The sequence below is a fragment of the Carcharhinus amblyrhynchos genome, chromosome 34 (genome assembly GCF_965287045.1).
Source record: "Carcharhinus amblyrhynchos chromosome 34, sCarAmb.v2.hapA, whole genome shotgun sequence".
NCBI classification, from domain to species: Eukaryota; Metazoa; Chordata; class Chondrichthyes; order Carcharhiniformes; family Carcharhinidae; genus Carcharhinus; species Carcharhinus amblyrhynchos.
In genome coordinates this window covers 9456509-9475949 of record NC_137357.1, presented here as the reverse complement: position 1 = coordinate 9475949, position 19441 = coordinate 9456509, and the positions used below count along the sequence as shown (strand labels likewise).

Genomic DNA, 19441 nt, shown 5'->3' with positions numbered 1-19441 from the left:
GATGATGGAAGAAGAGTTTAACATGGCACTGGACTCCAGATTCATTGATGTCACGGAGGAAGCCTTGGGGGGGAGGGGAGGTCACTGTGAATACATGGTTAGGGCCGAGTTTTAGAAGAATTGGAGGAACTGAAGAGGAAGAAAGTGAAGAAAAGGGAACGAAGGAGGATAAAAAGGGCAGCACAGTGGTTAGCATCGGAAACAGAACAGTGCCAAAGACCCAGGTTCGATTCCCAGCTTGAGTCACTGTCTGTGTGGAGTTTGCACATTCTCCCTGTGTCTGCGTGGGTTTCCTCCTGGTGCTCCGGTTTCCTCCCCCACTCCAACAACGTGCGTGTTAAGTGGATTTTGGCCATGGTAAATTGACGCTTAGTGTCAGAAGGGTTAGTAGGATGAGGTGGAGTTACAGGGATAGGGCCTGTGTGGGGTTGTTGTCGGAGCAGGCTTGATGGGCCAAATTGTCTCTTTCTGCACTGTAAGGATTCTATGATTTCTGAGTCATGGTGGTTTTCAATCTTTCATATCCGAAAGAAAGAAATAAAGTTTTCTGTTGACGTGTGTGACAAAGGATGAAATGATACTGCAGACTAGAAGACTTTGAGATAGAGTCAACTACGGAAGGGAGAGGCTGAGAATGTACATGGAGCGGTGCATGGCATCAAGTGTGTATTGCAAGGCATGACAAGAAGAGTTTTTCTGGGAAAGGGAAACTTTGTTTGTCCAAGAAATATTTGTCATTGTGAGTGAACCCGAGACATATAGATTGGAATTTTAATAGAAACCCATGCAGATTAACTTGGAACTGGAGACAAATGCTGTGGTTGTCAAACTGAGTTTGGTGGATGCACCTGACACAAGATGGGAAATAGAAAACATGGAAGGCAAACAAGGTCATGAGACAAATGGAAATCCCAATGGAGAGAAGGACAAAACTCGGTTTGAGATAGACAATCCTGCAAGGATGATGGCAGTGGATTTACGCAGTAACACAAAGGCAAATATACAGCAGATGGTGCAAATTCAAAACAAAAGCAGGATATGCTGAGAATGGTCAGCAGGTCAGGCAGCATCTGTCCAGGGAGAAAACGAGTTCATATTCCAGGTCAGTGACCCAAAAAGGGAACTTGGGAACAGGCAGTCTTCTCAAAATGACAGGCTCAGAATTATCCAGACATCCCTGCTAATAGAGGGCCTTTATCTCACACAGGCCCAACCTTGACCACACAGGAAAGCTCCAGAAATGTGGAGATTAGGTGGATTGGGCCATTATAATTTGTCTGTCATTGTAAGGGGGATTGGCAGGGTAAAAGTGTGGGGTTGTGGAGATAGGGCCTGGGTGGGGTTGTTGTCAGTGAAGGCACAATGAACCAAGTGGCCCTCTTCTGCATCGTAGGGTTTCTCTGATTCTGTGAATACCAGGCAGTGTTAAAGGATGATGACCATTGATACAGAACATCACTCCCTTTAGCCTGATCCCCATGTGTGCAAAAAAATTGAGTTCTCGGATGCAACAGCCAGTAAGACTGACCTTTGCGTCTTGTGGACCTTGGCTTCTAATGTGAGGTTCAGATCAAATACACTGTTTTATTATAGATAAGCAACTCCACTGCTGAACAGCCAAGCTACAGAAAGGATACAGTGCTGCAATTCAAATTCTTTTTCAATGTATTTGTCTGTGCAGATGCAGTAATGTGTGGAGTTCACTGCGTTATCCTATTAGTTAGTGTGAAAACAGTGGTTAGCAAAGTACTTTCAAACAGGACTACGCATCAGTAGTTTTAATAGCTGTAATTTATCACGCTTTCATTTTGCGAACCTGAATGGGTTTATGGATATTTAAATGCAAAGGGAGAATACTTTGTTCATTTTAATGAGGTGTGGACCTGAATTTTGTCTTCAAGCTTATTTGCCTTGTGCTGCTTGCAACACAGGAGAGCAAATAATCACGCGAAAGCTCAATTAAGAAGTGAGACTGGAATAAATTTGATGATTTATGATCAGTCTTCCTTGTATCGTTGCTCATTGTCCATGTGCAGAATGTTTGCAATATCATCTGCCAACACTGTTTAAGATGTGTAATGAAAGTGCCTGCAGCATTAACATAGTGCAAGGTCAACAGTTAATGACTCCTTGAAATAATAATTCTCCTGTTTTCAATTAAAGGTAATGAAATCAAAGTTACTCAGGGATTTGCTCTGTTCATCCTGTTTGAATTTCAGGTTGGTTAATAAATTCTAAATCAAAGCAACAAGCTTTGTTCATACCAGCATCGATGGATTTCACCTTGGGATCCACAATAGAAATCTAGGCAACCCACAAAAGCAAAATCTTGGATAATCCTACAGCAGATGTTCTTCAATGATATTCACACCCAAAGTCACAGCCGTACACTTGACTTTGCCTTCTCACACGCTTCCTCCTTGTTGCGTTAATCATAGATAAGGCTATTTGTGATCATTTCCTTCTGTCACTCTGAATCCATACTGACGGGATCGTGGATTCCTGAGCAATGGCTCTCTGATTGCCTCTACTCCTGATGGACGATCACCCCGGCATAAGATGACTCTCTTTATATGTGCTCAACAACATTTCGTCAATCACTCTCCAACACCTGTTCACCCTAAACCTCAACTATATAATCGGCCTAAATTAACACTCAAAACTTGCTTCTTGTTCTGCACACCTGTCCTAAAGTCCATTGACCCTGTCTGCACTTTCTGCTGCCTTGGGAAAGCAGCCAGCATAATTGAGAACCCCACGCCCCTCATCTTTTTCCATTGGTAAAAAGATACAAAAGTCTGAAAACACGCAAAGTCTGAAAAATCGACTCAATCGCAGCTTCTTCTCTGCTGCTATCAGATGTTTTAATGGACCCACCATATGATCTTCTTTTCATCCTATCTGTAACTATAATACTAGATTCTGCACCCTCTCCTTTCCTTCTCCCCTATGTACTCTGTGAATGGTATGCTCTGTCTGTGTAGCGCGCAAGAAACAATACTTTTCACTGTATCCCAATACATGTGACAATAATAAATCAAATCAAATCAAAATCTGCTCATATGGCTTGTTGCAAACACTGCTTGTTAAAACTCCTGTGCAATGCTGGGGGACACTTCACTGTTTAAAGATGCTGTATGAATGCAATTTCTTAACAACAATGCAGGAACAGGTCAATGGAGAGACAGCCTAATCTTTGCAGTATCTGATCAGATCTTTGTTGCTGCTCAGAATTAGCTTCCTACTCCCATAAACTAACATCAATTGGAAACTTTTCACCAAGCTTTATTTTCAAGTAACTCGTGAAATTATGGAACAAAAAAATAAAGAAGTGAATTTTCAAGAGTTTACTCATGGAGAATTCTGACAGCTTTTTGACTGCAGGTTTTCCAGGTTGAATTGAGATCCGCAGAGTAAAGGGGCGCTGGGCTCCATTCCTCCCCACCCCAATCCATTGAAACACAAACATTCACAAACATCAGTAACAGTACGGCAAATCATATCACACAGCACTATGTTTCAACAAAACTTAACCAGTGCAGCCTTTCTGTGTTACAGTGAGGGCTTCACTGGGTATGAGCCCTGCAGGCTTTTCTGTTAATCCTTTCCTGAAGTCAGCACTTGGAAGTGCTGCGTGTTTCCATCAAGCACTCCAGGATCAAGGATCACCGACAATCTCAGCTTCTTGCATTTAATGTGACAGATTCCTGAATCCTAAATTGAATGGAAAGTGCTTGGGAGGAAGAGGGTTAGAAAGGGAATCCAAGTAAAATTATAAGAAGGGCAAAGGTCAGACAAACCCAATCTGAGAACAAGCAGAATGTGCAGAGTAAGCTGAGTCAAGGAAAGTGCTCAGAGCAAAAGAAGACAAGCAAGTGTGGAACGTATAGGTTGCAATATCAGTGCAGCCTAGAACATGTAAAATGTTGTACTAAATCCCTATATCTGTCACGTATTCTTGAACATTCTGAAGTTGCTTCAAGTATTTTTCTTTATTAAGGAAAATGCAACCTGAGGCAACTAATGACTCAAGATTGCTCATTGCATTAATAATGGAATTATTCAATCATTGAGCAAACAATAAGCGGAATGCAGCCAACTTAAAATATTTAAGCTGTTGAATAATTTGAATTAAGAGGCAGTCATTTATATTTGCGTTTATTTATTAGTGTCACTAGTAGGCTGACATTAACACTGCAGTGAAATTACTGTGAAAATCCCCGAGTCATCACACTCCAGCACCTATTTGGGTACAATAAGGGAGGATTTAGCACGGCCAATGCACCTAACCAGCACGTCTTTTGGACTGTGGGAGGAAACTGGAGCACCCAGAAGAAATCCACGCAGACACGGGGAGAACTTGCAGACTCTGCATAGACAGTGACCCAAGCCAGGAATCGGCTCCCTGGTGCTGTGAGGCAGCAGTGCTAACCACAGTGCTACTGTGTCGTGTGGCGCATTGGGCAGTGTTCCCTGCCTCTGAGCCAGACGCTCTGCGTTCAAGTCCCACTACGACATGACGGCCAAGGAAGGTGTGTTCAAAACCTGCAAATCCCTTTCAACACTCACTAATCGCAGGTGGTAAGCACGGGAGAGATTCCCAGTCAACCATCTAACAGTGAGAAAATTGGCATCTACCATTAATTTCCAAAGCCCTACACACTACATAATGCATTAAAAGTGCATGTAGCCACAGCAACTCAAAGTCCGTGAGCGTACAGCAATACACATATTGATCTTTGAAAGTGGAAGACTTCCACAATAACAGAATTCATGCAGGCATAATTCAAAGTATTCTTCAGATTTCCTGGAGATATCATGTAAAACTAGAACTATTTTTGGGTTGAAAATTTATTTGAAGAAAGTCCGAAGAGGGTTCAGGTTTCAAAAACTGCACCTGTGGATGAATTGAAGCCCGTATTGCCTCCAGTTACGCTGGCACCAACCCACAATTAAATATAGTGAGCTGTTAAACCCATTTCTTTCACAGCTTTAACTCATTACCGTTACCTTGTTCTTTAATGGAGTAATCTTTAGCATATGATCTAAGCAGTGCAAATTATTGGGAACTCAGGGATGTAATTTGTAACTACACTATCTGTGGAGCTGGCCAGTATTTGCACAGCTTCATCTCTCGAGTGTTATCAGGTCAGGGAACTGAAGATCTGACAGATCTTCCAGATACATCCACTGCAATCGGAACAATAAGGCACATTATGCAGAACCATTATGCAGTCATGGAATTCCTTAGTAATCCCTAGTAACCAAATTCAAATTATTTCTTGAGAAACATGTGGTACTTCTTTGACAACCAGACATCTATGGGAGTTAATCAGTAATGATGTGGATTGTTGCCTATTGTCCCTGAGGGAGATAAAGGAATGATAAAATCGCAAGACCCAATAAACTCATGGTTTATCAAATTATTAAGGACAGGAGGGGGTTTAATTTAGACAGCGCTAATTTCTCCTCTCACCACCATAGCCAATGTTAATGTTGTTCTGATGTTTAAGAGGGGTAGCAAGGATAATCCAGGTTATTACAGGCCAGTGAGCCTTACATCAGTGGCAGGGAAATGATTGGAGAGGATTCTTCAAGACAGGATTTACTCCCACTTGGAAATAAGTGGACGTATCAGTGAGAGGCAACATGGTTTTGTGAAGGGGACATCAAGTCTCACTAACTTGATTGAGTTTTTCAAGAAAATGACAAAGATGATTGATGAGGGTAGGGCAGTGGATGTTGTCTCCATGGACTTCAGTAAGGCCTTTTACAAAGTCCCTCATAGCAGACTGGTGCAGAAGGTGAAGTTACATGGAATTCGAGGTGATGTAGAACTGGCTCGGTCATCGAAGTAAGAAGTCTCACAACACTAGGTTAAAGTCCAACAGGTTTATCTGATAGTAAACACCACAAGCTTTCGGAATGCTGTTCCTTCGTCAGATGAGTGGGGAGTTCTGATCACAAACAGGGCATATAAAGGCACACACAGTTTACAGAATACTGATTAGAATGTGAGTCTTTACAGCTAATCTGTTATTCAAGTCTTAAAGGTGCAGACAATGTGAGTGACCATACCATTGTCTTGTACAGCTTCAACAAGACATCCCAACTCCTGTATTCAATGAAACCAAGAATGCTGAATAGCTTCTTCACCACTCTGTCCACCTGTGACTCCACTTTCAAGGAGCTATGAACCTGTACCCCTAGATTTCTTTGCTCTGTAACTCTCCCCAACACCCTACCATTAACTGAGTAATGGTTCAATCTACCAAAATGCACTTACCTAAATTGAACTCTTTCTGCCATTCATCAGCCCACTGACCCAAATGATCAGGATCCCGTTGCAATCCAAGATAACCTTCTTCACTGTCCACTATGCCACCAATCTTGGTGTCATCTACAAACATACTAATCATGCCTCCATATTCTCATCCAAATCATTAATATAAATGATAAATAATAGTGGACCCAGCACGGATCCCTGAGGCACATCACTGGTCACAGGCCTCCAGTTTGAAAAACAACCCACTACATCCACCCTCTGGCTTTTGTCATCAAGCCAATTTTGTAACCATTTAGCTAGCTCACCCTGGATCCTGTGAGATTTAACCTTATGCAACAACCTACCATGTGGTACCTTGTCAAAGGCCTTGCTAAAGTCCATGCAGACGACATCAACTGCACAGCCCTCAGCTACACTCTTGGTTACCCCTTCAAAAACTCAATCAACTTTGTGAGACATGATTTTTCCACTCACAAAGCCATGCTGACTGTTCCTAATCAGTCCTTGTGCCTCTTGATGCCTGTAGATCCTGCCTCAAAATACCCTCGAACGACTTACCCATCACAGATGAGAGTCTCACTGGCCTGTAGTTCCCAGACTTTTCCCTGCAGCCCTTTTTAAACAAAGGTGCAACATTTGCCACTCTCCAATCTTCAGGCACCTCACCTGTGACTATCGATGATTCAAATATCTCGGCTAGGGGATCTGCAATTTCCTCCCTAGCCTCCCACAATGTCCTGGGATACACTTCATCAGGTCCTGGGGATTTATCTACTTTATGTGCTTTAAGACTTCCAGCACTTCCTTCTCTGTAATAGGTACACTCCTCAAGACATCAAAATTTATTTCCCCAAGTTCTCTAGCATCCGTGCTTTTCTCAACAGTAAATACTGGTGAGAAATATTCATTTAGGATCTCACCCATTTCTTGCACATCAATGACTTTAATGATCCTTAAAAGGCCTTACTCTTGCCTTAGTTACTCTTTTGCCCTTTATGTATTTGTAGAAGCTCTTTGGATTCTCCTTTGCCTTATCTGCCAAAACAATCTTGTGTACCCTTTTTGCCCTCCTCATTTCTCTCTTAACTTTAATCCTACATCCCCTTTACTCTTCAAGGGATTCACTTGATCCCAGTTGTCGATGCATGTCATGTGCCTCCTTCTTCTTTCTGAGCAGGGCCTCACTATCTCAAGTCATCCAGGGTTCCCCACTTCTGCCAGCCTTACCCTTCACTGTCACGGGAATGTGCTGATCCTGAAACCTGGTTAACACACTTTTGAAAGCCTCCCACTTACCAGACATCCTTCTGCCTTCCCACAGACTTCCCTAATTAACATTTGACAGTTCCTGCCTGATGCCATCACAATTGGCCTTGCCCCAGTTTAGGATTTTAACTTTTGGGCCAGACCTATCATTCTCCATAGCTATCTTAAAACTGATAGAATTATGGTCACTGGTCCCAGTGTGATCCCTCATTAATACTTCTGTCACTTGCCCTTCCTTATTTCCCAAGAGGAGGTCAAGTTGTGCCCCCTGTCTAGTCAGGACATCCACATACTGAATGAGAAATTCCTCATGAATACACTCAATAGATTTCTCTCCATCCAACCCTCTAACACTGTGGCTGTCCCAGCTGATGTTGGGAAAGTTAAAATCCCCTTCTATTAGCACCATATCTTTCTTGAAGCTAGCTGTAACCTCCTTACATATTTGCTCCTCAATTTCCTGCTGACTATTTGGGGGCCTATAGTACAACCCTATCAAAGAGATTTCCCCCTTCTTGTTTCTCAGTTCTACCCATATAGATTCAGTGGCCAAACCCTCGGATATATCCTGTCTCAGTGCTGCAGTGATGTTTCTCCTAATCAAAAGTGCAACTCCCCCTCCTCTCTTACTTCCTGTTCTATCTTTCCTGTAGTGTCTGTACCCTGGAACATTGCACTGCCAGTCCTGTCCCTCCCTTAGCCATGTTTCAGTAATTGCTATGATATCCCAGTCCCACATAACCATCCATGCCCTGAGTTCATCTGCCTTGTCCTTTAGGCTTCTTGCATCTGGAATTAAAAGTCTAATGATGGTCATGAAATGACTTGTAAAAACCCACTAATGTCCTTTAGGGAAGGAAATCTGCCATCCTTACCTTGCCTGGCCTAAATGTGGTTGACTCTTAAATACACTAAGAGATAGGCACTAAATGCTGGTCTAGCCAGCGATACCCACATCCCATGAACGAATAAAAAGAATGGATAATTTTTGAAATGGTTAGCACCAAGCTCAAAATAGCAGGAAATGCTTCACAAATTAATTTCAACAATGTCTTTGAGGGTTCAGATTTTTTGTTTTGCCTCACAGTAAGCACAATGCCGCAACTGTGGAAGATTGGAGCTGTCAGTCCCCTGACGTTTGCCTCCCTGACAGTATCTTTTTGGTGGCTGGTCCTTTGAAGCTTTTGCATTTCCCCGCTGAAAGATGCTTCTGTACTCCGTCAAAATCGGCACCTCAGCAAAATCGTCATAACTTAAATGCCCTAATATACATCGGCTTTGAAGCCACCTCCAAAATATATAATGAAATGCCAGGCAATGAACAAAATAGAAATTATTATTTTAATTGTAATAAATTATCCTGTCAGCTACCATGGTTCAGAAATACATTCTCTGAAGGAAAACAGCCCCATATTAAAAAAAACGGAATTTATTTTCTTGCAGGCCCAGCCATATGCTTTTCCTTTGTGTTCTGGTCAACACAATTCTATCTCCTTCAGAAGGATCGGGTGCAACTATCGTACCACAAACGTACATCTAATGGGCCAGCACAATTGTGCCCTCGCATGCTACGCTCTGAAATACCACGTGCACGACATAACCTATTAATATTTCTGCAGATGAGCGATTCTGAATCTCTCAAGCAGCAATATAGGTGAGAAACGTCCCCACACCAGGGCTGAGAGGGATGAATCCTTTTTGTCTTCAGCGGGGGCAATTAAAACAGAGCGACTGAATGGATTCTTTGGGGAGGCTGAATGGAATTATATTAAACTCACATTAATTCTGAGGAGTGAGGGAAGAGGCGCAGAACACACAGGTAATGAGCTGAAGTATTAAATAGGCTGGCAGTATGACTGACAGTATGATTGCTTTTCATAACATTACAATCACAGTGGAACTGACAATGAATTATATTGTCAATCACTCATTTGATTTTTTTTCAAAACACCTGCGGAATTGTCACAAAAATAACCGCAGTCATGTCAGAGTGATATCCTTATTTGGCTCAACAAAGTATATTTAAGAAAGTAACTTGTCTGCTTATCAGTAAGCAGCAGAAGAGACTGGTTCAAAGCTTTGCAACTTTCAAGCCTTGAACATAGAGATTTGTTCCAATTGACACATTTTCATTTTCTGCTGGTGAATGAGCGCTGTCTACTGCAACAACTAAATGAAAGGACGACTCTGCCAGCAGATCCAGAGAAGGAAGACCATTCAACTTGAGTTCTAGTGTTGGCTGCTCTTCAGAGAGTTTTCTGTTCCAGAACCTTCCTGGGAGCTGGCTGGCAGCCATGAGGCTGCAAACCTCTGTATTGTGGTCACATGTAAATAAACACTGCAGCTGTTATTGAAAGAAAAAGAAGTGTAATTCCTCCACCTCTGCACCAAATCTGATTCTGCCAAAACAGTATTCCAGCAAATTCTTCTCCAATCGTTTTCCGCATCACTGCACCAACTGATAGCTTGTTTGGCAAATGTGATGTAAAGTTACTTGGGACAGTGTTTCTGACAGTTGCCCCCTCACCCCTGTCACAATATTGCCCTCACAAAGTATGTCTCCAGCTCCACATGGTTCCTATCATGATTGAAACTCTTCTGATGTTGTGTGAGCACAGTAAGAAGTCTCGTAACACCAGCTTAAAGTCCAACAAGTTTATTTGGTGGGACTAGCTTTTGGAGTCTCAGGCTCCTTCATCAGGTGAGTGTGGACTTGTGTTCGCAAACAGGTTTTGTTGAATCATACAGTCATAGCTAGGGTGCAGAGAAAGATCAACTTAATGCAAGATAAGTCCATTCAAAAGTCTGACAGCAGCAGGGAAAAAGCTGTTCTTGAGTCGGCTGGTATGTGACCTCAGACTTTTATATCTTTTTTCCCGAAGAAAGAAGCAGAAGAGAGAATGTCCGGGATGCGTGGGATCCTTAATTATGCTGACTGCTTTGCCGAGGCAGTGGGAAGTGAAAACAGAGTCAATGGATGGGAGGCTGGTTTGCGTGATGGATTGAGCTACATTCACGATCTTTTGGAGTTCCTTGCGGTCTTGGGCAGAGCAGGAGCCCATACCAAACTGTGATACAACCAGAAAGAATGCTTTCTTTCGTGCGTCTGCAAAAGGTTGGTGAGAGCCATAGTTGACATACCAAATTTCCTTAGTCTTCTGAGGAAGTAGAGGTGTTGGTGGGCTTTCCTAACTATAGTGTCAGCATGGGGAGACCAGGACAGGTTGTTGGCGATCTGGACACCTAAAAACTTGAAGTTCTCGACCTTTCTACTGCGTCCCCATTGATATAGACAGGGGCATGTTTTCCTTTATGCTTCCTTCATTTTGTTGACATTGAGGGAGAGATTATTGTTGCTGCACCAGTTCACCAGATTCTGTCTCTCTTTCCTGTACTCTGTCTTGTCATTCTTTGAGATCCGACCCACTCTACTCCTACGATACGGTGGTGTCGTCAGCAAACTTTGAAAATCAAATTGGAGGGGCAACGCTAATAAATAAATTTAAAACTTAGTCCCACCAGTCATGGCGTCGGGCATTGGGATGTAAAACTGAGATGAGCATCTGGAACACTCACTAAGAACAATCAAGTGTCTGGGACCATTCCCCTTTAACCTGCTTGCTATAAATATGGTTGTTCCCGATAGAATAACGTGCAATGGACAGTTGCTGCCTTTTCCACAATCTGGATCATTACTTGTCCGACTGATTCTTATGGATTCGAAAACCCACACTGCAGACTGTGATAAAATGATCAGGTAGGTGGAAAAACTTGGCCTGTATTCACTGGGCCAGATTGAGGATGGAACGAATTTGAAATTGTGAAAAAGGTTGAAAAGATGAATAGCGAAACATGACTTTCATTGGCAGATAAATCTGTAACAAATGGGTATGAATGTAAGATTAGTTATGGAAACATGAGGCTTGAAGTTTGAAAAATAATCTTTATGCAATGAGTGATGAGCCTACAGAGTATTATTGGATTTGGGACCTGAGTCATAAGTTTAAGAGATAATTACATTATATAAATGTTTATTTTTAAATTGAAGATACAGGGAAAGGGCCAAGAAAAAGGGCCAGTCCAAAAATGGCACACTGGCTATGTGCATTAGCCACGGTAAATTCTCCCTCAGTGTAACCCGAAAAGGTGTGTCGGACTGTGGCAAGGAGTAGAGGATTTTCACTGTAACTTTATCACAGTGTTAATGTAAGCCTACTTGTGACATTAGTGAAATCATCGCATCCCTACAGTTCAGAAGAGGCCATTCGGCCCATCGAGTCTGCACTAGCCACAATTCAACCCAGGCCTTATTCCCGCAACCCCCCATATATTTGCCTTGCTCGTCTCCCTGACAGTAGAGTCAATTCAACACCGACAACAATCCCACTCAGCCTATTCCGGTGACCCCCACATTCACCCTGCTTAACCCCCGACACTATGAGACGATTTGACATGACCAATCAACCTAACCCGCACATCTTTGCACTGTGGGAGGAAACCGGAGCACCCAGAGGAAACACATGCAGACACGGGGCGAATGTGCAAACTCTATACATACAGTCACCTGAGGCCGAAATTGAACGCCACTCCCTGGTGTTGTGAGGCAGCAATGCTAACCACTGTGCCACTGTGCTATTCACACCACTTCAGTGCTTGGGGTGAATACTACCCTCTACAGGCTACATTTAAATAACCAGATAGCTTTTGAATTTTAATAAGTGCTTTGTCGTCTTAAAATGCAGGTTTTAAATCCAGTTCAGCAAACATGAAGCATTTCAAAACCCTAGGTCACAGAAATTGGGAGAAAATGTAAATGTCACCTTCTTGGAAAATGGATATTAAGTTGTTGGAGGATTAGTGCTCCTGAATCCAGTCAAACCAAGTCTCAACGACAGATCACAGTCATTTTAAGGAACTAGTTTGAAATAAAAGCGTTAATAGTTAAGGCGTCCACTGTCACATTGGTCTTTAGGGCTGGGCAAGGATCTATTCCAACATAAAAAAAACATAGACATAAAAAGATTTTCAAGTGTAAGGTACACATTCGTGTGAAATATTTAAAAGACTTCCATCTGTGTGTCTACATTGCTGTCGTTGGACTGTTTCTTCAAGTTACCTCAGGAACCCTTCCAAAAACGCATACACATTTTCAGATATAGTCTACTGCAAACAGTAAGTCAGATAAATCATTCGTAAAGGAAAGTATCAACAGACTTGATAAGTATCTGCAGCAACATGGGTCTAAAATTGATAAATTATGTATTTGACAATTAAGGATCTCTGTGGACATATATTCCAACCATCTGGTGTGATTATTTTGTCTGCATGTTTTAAAGACTTTGTCTATCCATGGGATGTAGTACAAAAATCCCAGGATGCTTTGGTTTCGCACAACCTCAGCCAGGAATGATGACCCCTTGTAATAGCTTCTGGCCCTCTTCTTCACAGACTAGCGGACCACTGTAATCACTCTCACATGTACCAACAGTTCCCTTTTCCTCTCTGGCACAGATTTCCAATTTCCTGATTTGCATTCATCCTTAATGGTACTCACTGTATTTCTTGTTTCCAATGACTGGAATCTGAGCTACCTTCAGTTCACCTTCATAACCCATGCCTTTAGTTTCTCCCCATCCAGAAGTATTACAATAGACTCCTTGACGTATCAGACATCCACGCAAGTGAACATAATCAGTTGATTTTATAGGTCTGGCCAATTTCAGCATTACGAGATTGGATCCTTCTGTTCTGCAGACAACCTGAAATATTTCCATCACTTGTTTATGGGCTTCCTCACTTTTATCATCTTTGAGAATTCCAATCACAGTTTCATATCCTCTCGAGTCTGGCTGACATGTAGAGGAACAGCGCTTGGCTGTGAGAACCTAATTATTTCCAAACAATGATCCACCGCAGAAATGGATATCCCTGTGTCACAGACTAACCATCCAGCTGGATGTTTTCGCTTTTGCCCGAAATCTATTGACTATTTTTGTCATTATTTTTCGTGAACATTCATGAGTGCCTGTTGAGGTTAATTTGGGTGTTTTGTCACAAGACTGTACTGCACAGTAGTCTCACAGAGTGAGAGGATCATTAGTGTCACACCAGGGAGCATGTTTATTGCATCTGGATTGCAACAAGCTTTCAGAATTGGTGTACAAAATGGTTCTTCTGTAATTCATCCAGGGTGCACACTGTATGCCAGTCCGAGTTTTAGATACAGTTCTTTTGTAGGTTGTCCCAATCCCTTGGTAATACTTTTCTGAAGGTGGGGTTTTATTCTTACACCTTGGGATGTGAAAACAATAAGCTGTTTGGATATCTGGATCTGTAGTGAAGCACCAGGGGGCTTCTGCTCCATCAGGATTCCTGCAGTAATTTTTGTTCAAGTCCTTGCATTTATAGTTCTCAGGGGCGAAGTTATTATGGTGAGGATACCAACGTTGGCAAGGAATTCCTGAAGGTGTAGTGTTCATGGTCCCTCTAAACTCTCCCCAAGATCCTTGAAGCATTCTGTGGTCACCTCCAAATCATGGTCACAATTGTGTACACATTCTTTAATGGCACAATATTCCTAAGGAGTGTGAGGGTCAAGGGTATAACACCAACTCTTGGTGCATCCATTAGGATAACAGCAATAATTATTGTCCAGTCCCTTATCTGGAAACCATTCAGGATTGAATCTGTGATAATGTGGCACTTGAAGGTCCCAGCGCTGACACTTCCTCCCTGACTCAGTGTGGTCCAAGCATCCTCTGTAAGTTCCTCCATTACATGTCATGCACTCAACTTCTTAACACGAGCACAGCTCTCCAGCCAAGTTCCTGAGTTCATTGTGAAGCACCATGAACCTCCTTCCTCACCCGGCAGTAGTTCTCTTGCAGATTTTTATTACCATGTCTTGAAGGCAAAAATCGATGGTTGTGTTGGATAGTCGAGTTCCAGTGTTGACAAGTCTGACCAGTTTCTGTCACTGACTTTGTCCCCCGGTAGTTCTTACACATTCTCGGGTGTAGTCTTTTCTCTCGTAAAGATCAACTCCACTTGGTGGCCTCACTTTCACCCCTTTGATTTTGCTGTCGAATGACAGCTCAGAACATGGCTTTTCACTTTTAGCAAAATAAAAGGCCTTGCAAACAAATCCTTTGTATCTATACATCGCCTTGCACATTATCCAACGGTGTCCATTTGTTTAGACTTCCATGGCAGGGATCTTTCAATCAATTTACGGTCCAGGAGTTTTCAAAAAAATCATGGATGGGATTTTTCTTGCCGCCATTGACTCAATTGCAGAGATGAGGGTGGGAAGGAGCAACACCAACCTGATTGTCCCCAGCATGGTCAGCGATGGATGTGATATAAAATGTGATAATAAATGAATTTTAGAAATGGAATACCATCTGGATTTACGTCCATGGATAGGAAAATTCCCAGGGACATACTGAGTTTTCTGTTAGTGCCAAGAGTAAATGATGGGGCAAATGGCCTCCTTTTGAGAAGATTGTACAATTTGCCATCTTCAACTCATCTCCTCTCTCCCAACACGATGTGCAGAGCTGCTGTGAGATTTGAACTGACCACTCTAAATCAGCACGGTGGCACAGTGGTAAGCACTGCTGCCTCCCAGTGCCAGGGAAACAGGTTTAATTCTGGCCTCAGATGACTGTTGGTCTGGAATTTGCATGTTCTCCCCGTGCCTGCGTGGGTTCCCACCGGATGCTCCGGTTTCCTCTCACACTCCAAAAATGTGCAGGTTAAGTGGATTGGCCATGCTAAATTGCCTCTTAGCACCCCAAGGTGTGCAGATTAGGGATAAATACATAGCACAGTGGGAAAATGCCTGGATAGGATCCTCTGTTGAAGAATCGGTGCAGACTCGATGGGCTGAATTGCCTCCTTCTCTACTACAGGCATTCTATGATTCTACAATTCTCAGATGTGAATGCAACAGCCAACTACACTGCTTGCACAGACATGAGAGTTTCAGCTCGTTTTCCTCCTGTGATTTGTATTGATAAGTATCTATTGGTTACCCTCACCTCCTTTCAATATAAAATGGAAATGTACCTCCTTCGTCAAATGAAAGCAATGGTTTATGGATTTTCTCGAGCTCTGAAGATTGCACTTGGTTCACAAACCATGGAGCAGCTTATCCCTTGAAAGCCTCCGCTTATCCCTTCAGCCTTCAGGCTTGTTAAACACAAGCTAGCACCCCCTGAAGACCAGTTCACGATTTATCTCCAACTTTAAAAAATTCATTTCAACCTTGGACACAATCTATGAGGTCCCAGCCTGGGCGTCCCTCGTTGTAAGAGTAAAATGTTGGCATTTTGAGATGTTGAGCATTAAGATGCAGAATTACAATGCCTGTTGTCCACATAGTGAATAAAAGCCATTGGAACTAATCACTTGATTTGATTTGCTGACTTTTCCAATGAGTTGCACCAGCAGTGAGGATGCCTTCATTCGAAACAAGTAGCAGCCTGTTAGTTCAACCATGCATCAGTATTTAATAGATGCCAGCTGCTCTCCGCCAGGGAGCATGGTGAACTAAGGGCATCATTTTTGACTGTTGTGATGATCATTTTCCTTGCATTCCTTTAGCATAATAAAATGTCCCAAAGCTTTTGCCAAAGCAGCAGAAGAAAAATTATACATCACGTCCGGTTCAGAAAATAGTTTTTTGCAGGGTTTGCAAAGCTGCAGAGAGGTACAACAAAGTGATGAGATGTTTGAATAAATCAATCCAAGAGGTGTCAAAGCGTGGCGACTTCTTACAAGCTGTACCCAGCATACCCTCTAATTCTATTTTTGACTCTCGTTCTGTGCTTTTAAAACTCCACTCTAACTCTTTTACCTTATATTAAGCTGATCTTTCTCTACACCCTAGCTATGACTGTAACACCACATCCTGCACCCTCTCCTTGCCTTCTCCAAGTCCGGTATGCTTTGTCTGTACAGCGTGCAAGAAAAAGTACTTTTCACAGTACACTTATACTTGTGACAATAATGAGTCAAATCTAATCGAAGAGCAAGTGAGTTTCAGAGAGCAGAATTTTATGGCTAAAAGTCTAAGAAGGAGGGGCACAAAACTCTGAAATCTGAAGGCTGACTGTTAACATAGAACACTACAGCACAAACAGGCCCTTCGGCCCACAAGTTGCGCCGATCACATCTATACTGTTCTGACTGTTGCTGAGGTAGGGATAGTTTTGGGCAATGCTGCCTCCCAGCGCCAGGGAAACAGGTTTAATTCTGGCCTCAGATGACTGTTGGTCTGGAATTTGCATGTTCTCCACATGTCTGCGTGGGTTTCCTCCGGATGCTCTGGTTTCCTCTCACACTCCAAAAATGTGCAGGTCAGATGGACTGGCCACTCTAAATTGCCTCCCAGCACCCCAAAATGTGCAGATTAGGGATAAATACATGGCACAACGGGAAAATGCCTGGATGGGAGAACGACCCTGTGAACCAGCGTCTTAACTCCTTAAGCATGTTAATTTTGTAGCCAGTGGAGTCTGGTTACGCCGAGGATGATCAGTGATCAGCACCTCATGTGAGCTGCCAGGATGCTGAAGGCTAAGTGTTGGATGAGTTAAGACTTTACTCGCCAAATGAGACTCTTGAAATGACACAGTTTCACTGTGAATACGTACACGGTTTGAACTTTGCCATGAAATTCCACGCTGTAACTCAGTCCTGAAACGTAATACAGCAGTCTCTATTCTATAATCAGATCCCTGTTCAATGGAACTAATGACATCCGATGCAACTCTTTCCAGTTCGTCTCTGTGATTACCTGGCCGGCTGTGGCTGAGTAAGTTCAGTGAAAGTGCAAAGTTTACAAGTTAAAAAAAAAACCCAGATATATGATTTTTATATCAGCACGTGGAAGCACATTTGTTTACCACGGAGAAAAACTAAAAGGTGTCACTAGCTCATGAAGACATCTGTTAAAAAAAAGCATGATAGCAACAGGGGCGGCACAGTGGTTAGCACTGCTGCCTCACAGCGCCAGGGACACAGGTTCAATTTCTTGCTTATCTATCTCTATGGAGTTTCTACATTCTCCCCACGGTTGCTTGGATTTCCTCTGGGTCCTCCGGTTTCCTCCCAAAGTCCAAAGATGTGACGTTAGGCGCATTGGCCATGCTAAATTGCCCCTTCGTGTCACAAGATGTGTCGGTAAGGGGGGTTAGCGGGGTAAATACATGATGTTATGGGGATGGGATAGGCTGAGGTAAAATGCTGCACTGGAGAGTCAGTACAGACTCGATGGGCCGAATGGCCGCTTCTTGCACTGTCAGGATTCTATGAGATTTCTATGATTAACACAAGATAACAGCTGTGCTGATGTGACAACATACCTACCAACAAATATGACATTATTAATGATGTGGATCTGATGCCATGATGACAGAGTAACTTGGGAGTCAATCTCCAACTTAGTTCCTCACAACACGATAACCAAATAGCGTGAATGGTCTGACACAAGCTCAATCACCTGCGCATATTCTGAACTTTTCAACATTTCAAATGTTTTACTGACAAGTGGCAAGGAACATTTGCATCACACAATTGCCAGGCAATGAGCTTCACCAACAAGAAAGGATCTAACCATCCCCCCTTGACATTCAATGGTGTTACCATTGCAGAATCCCTCACTGTCAATATCCTGGGGGTTAACATTGACTAGAAACTGAACAGGACGAACCACATAAATAATGTGACTGCAAAAACAAGTCAAAGGCTCGGAATTCTGCAGTGACTAACTCATCCCCAAATCCTGACCACCATCTACAAGGCACAAGTCAGAATAATCTCCCCTTGCCCAGATGAATGCAGCTTCAACAACACTCAAGAAACTTTACATCATCCAAGGCGTTGCTACCCCTTCCACAAAGATTGAATCCCTCCGCCACTGATACACAGTGGCAGCAGTGTGCACCATCTTCAAGATGCACTGCAGAACTCATCAAGATTCCTTTAGCAGCACCTTCCAAACCCACCACCACTACCCTCCAGAAGAACATGAGCAGCAGATGCCAGGGAATACAACCACCTGGAGGCTCCCCTCCAAATTATTCGCCATCCTGGTCTGGAAACGTTTTGGCCTTTCCTTGACAGTCATTGGGTCAAAGTCATGGAACTCCCTCCCTAACAGCACTGTAGATGTAGCTACATGACGGGGACTGCAGCAGTCCAAGAAGGCGACTCACCACCACTTTCTCAAAGCGATAGACAATAAATGCCGGTCTAACCAGGGATGTCCATATCCCATAAATGAAAAAAAAATTGGTTGCTTCTGGCTGCTCTTTCCAAAAATGAACCATTAGTTGCATGAAGACCAGAGCTCAGTGACTCTGTTCAAGCACGTTTGCAGGGCTCCCTTGTCACTGACCAACACATGACTGGCAGTCACGTAAAGTTGGCAACAAAACTCTTGTTTCCCCACTTGTATTTTCATTCAGAGCCTGAATACAGCAACAGCAGCAGTATGACGATAGCCTTAACTGTTGTAGTATCTGGCAATATCTGTCGTAAATGCTTCACACAAGTCTGTGAAACGTTACTGACTGGGACTGAAAAAACTGGTCTTGGCTGTTACTGGAGCAGTGCATCTCACACCGTGCATCTTTAGTTAGACATTTTCCCATATCTAGCAACTCAAAACAAATTCCCAGGAGGATCGCTGGAAGTACAATCTGCTAATGGCAATGCAATGGCAGAAGCAGGTTAGCTGGTACCTTTGTGAGTCAATCTGGTTGACCTAAATGCCCTCTGAAATGGCTGAGCAAACCATTCGGTTCAAGGGCAGTTCAGCATGGGCAATAAATATTGGCCTCACTCATGATGCCCACATCCCCATGAAAGAGTAAAGGAAAA

The 19441-nt window shown here is 42.9% G+C and overlaps 1 protein-coding gene and 1 pseudogene across 1 annotated transcript in view; both read right to left on the bottom strand.

Annotated features, from left to right (window-relative positions):
• Nucleotides 1-19441, bottom strand: part of LOC145361375 (zinc finger matrin-type protein 4-like) — a 193974-nt gene that overhangs the window by 20193 nt on the left and 154340 nt on the right. The window lies entirely within an intron of this gene.
• Nucleotides 13630-14714, bottom strand: LOC145361215 (hepatocyte growth factor pseudogene; annotated as a pseudogene).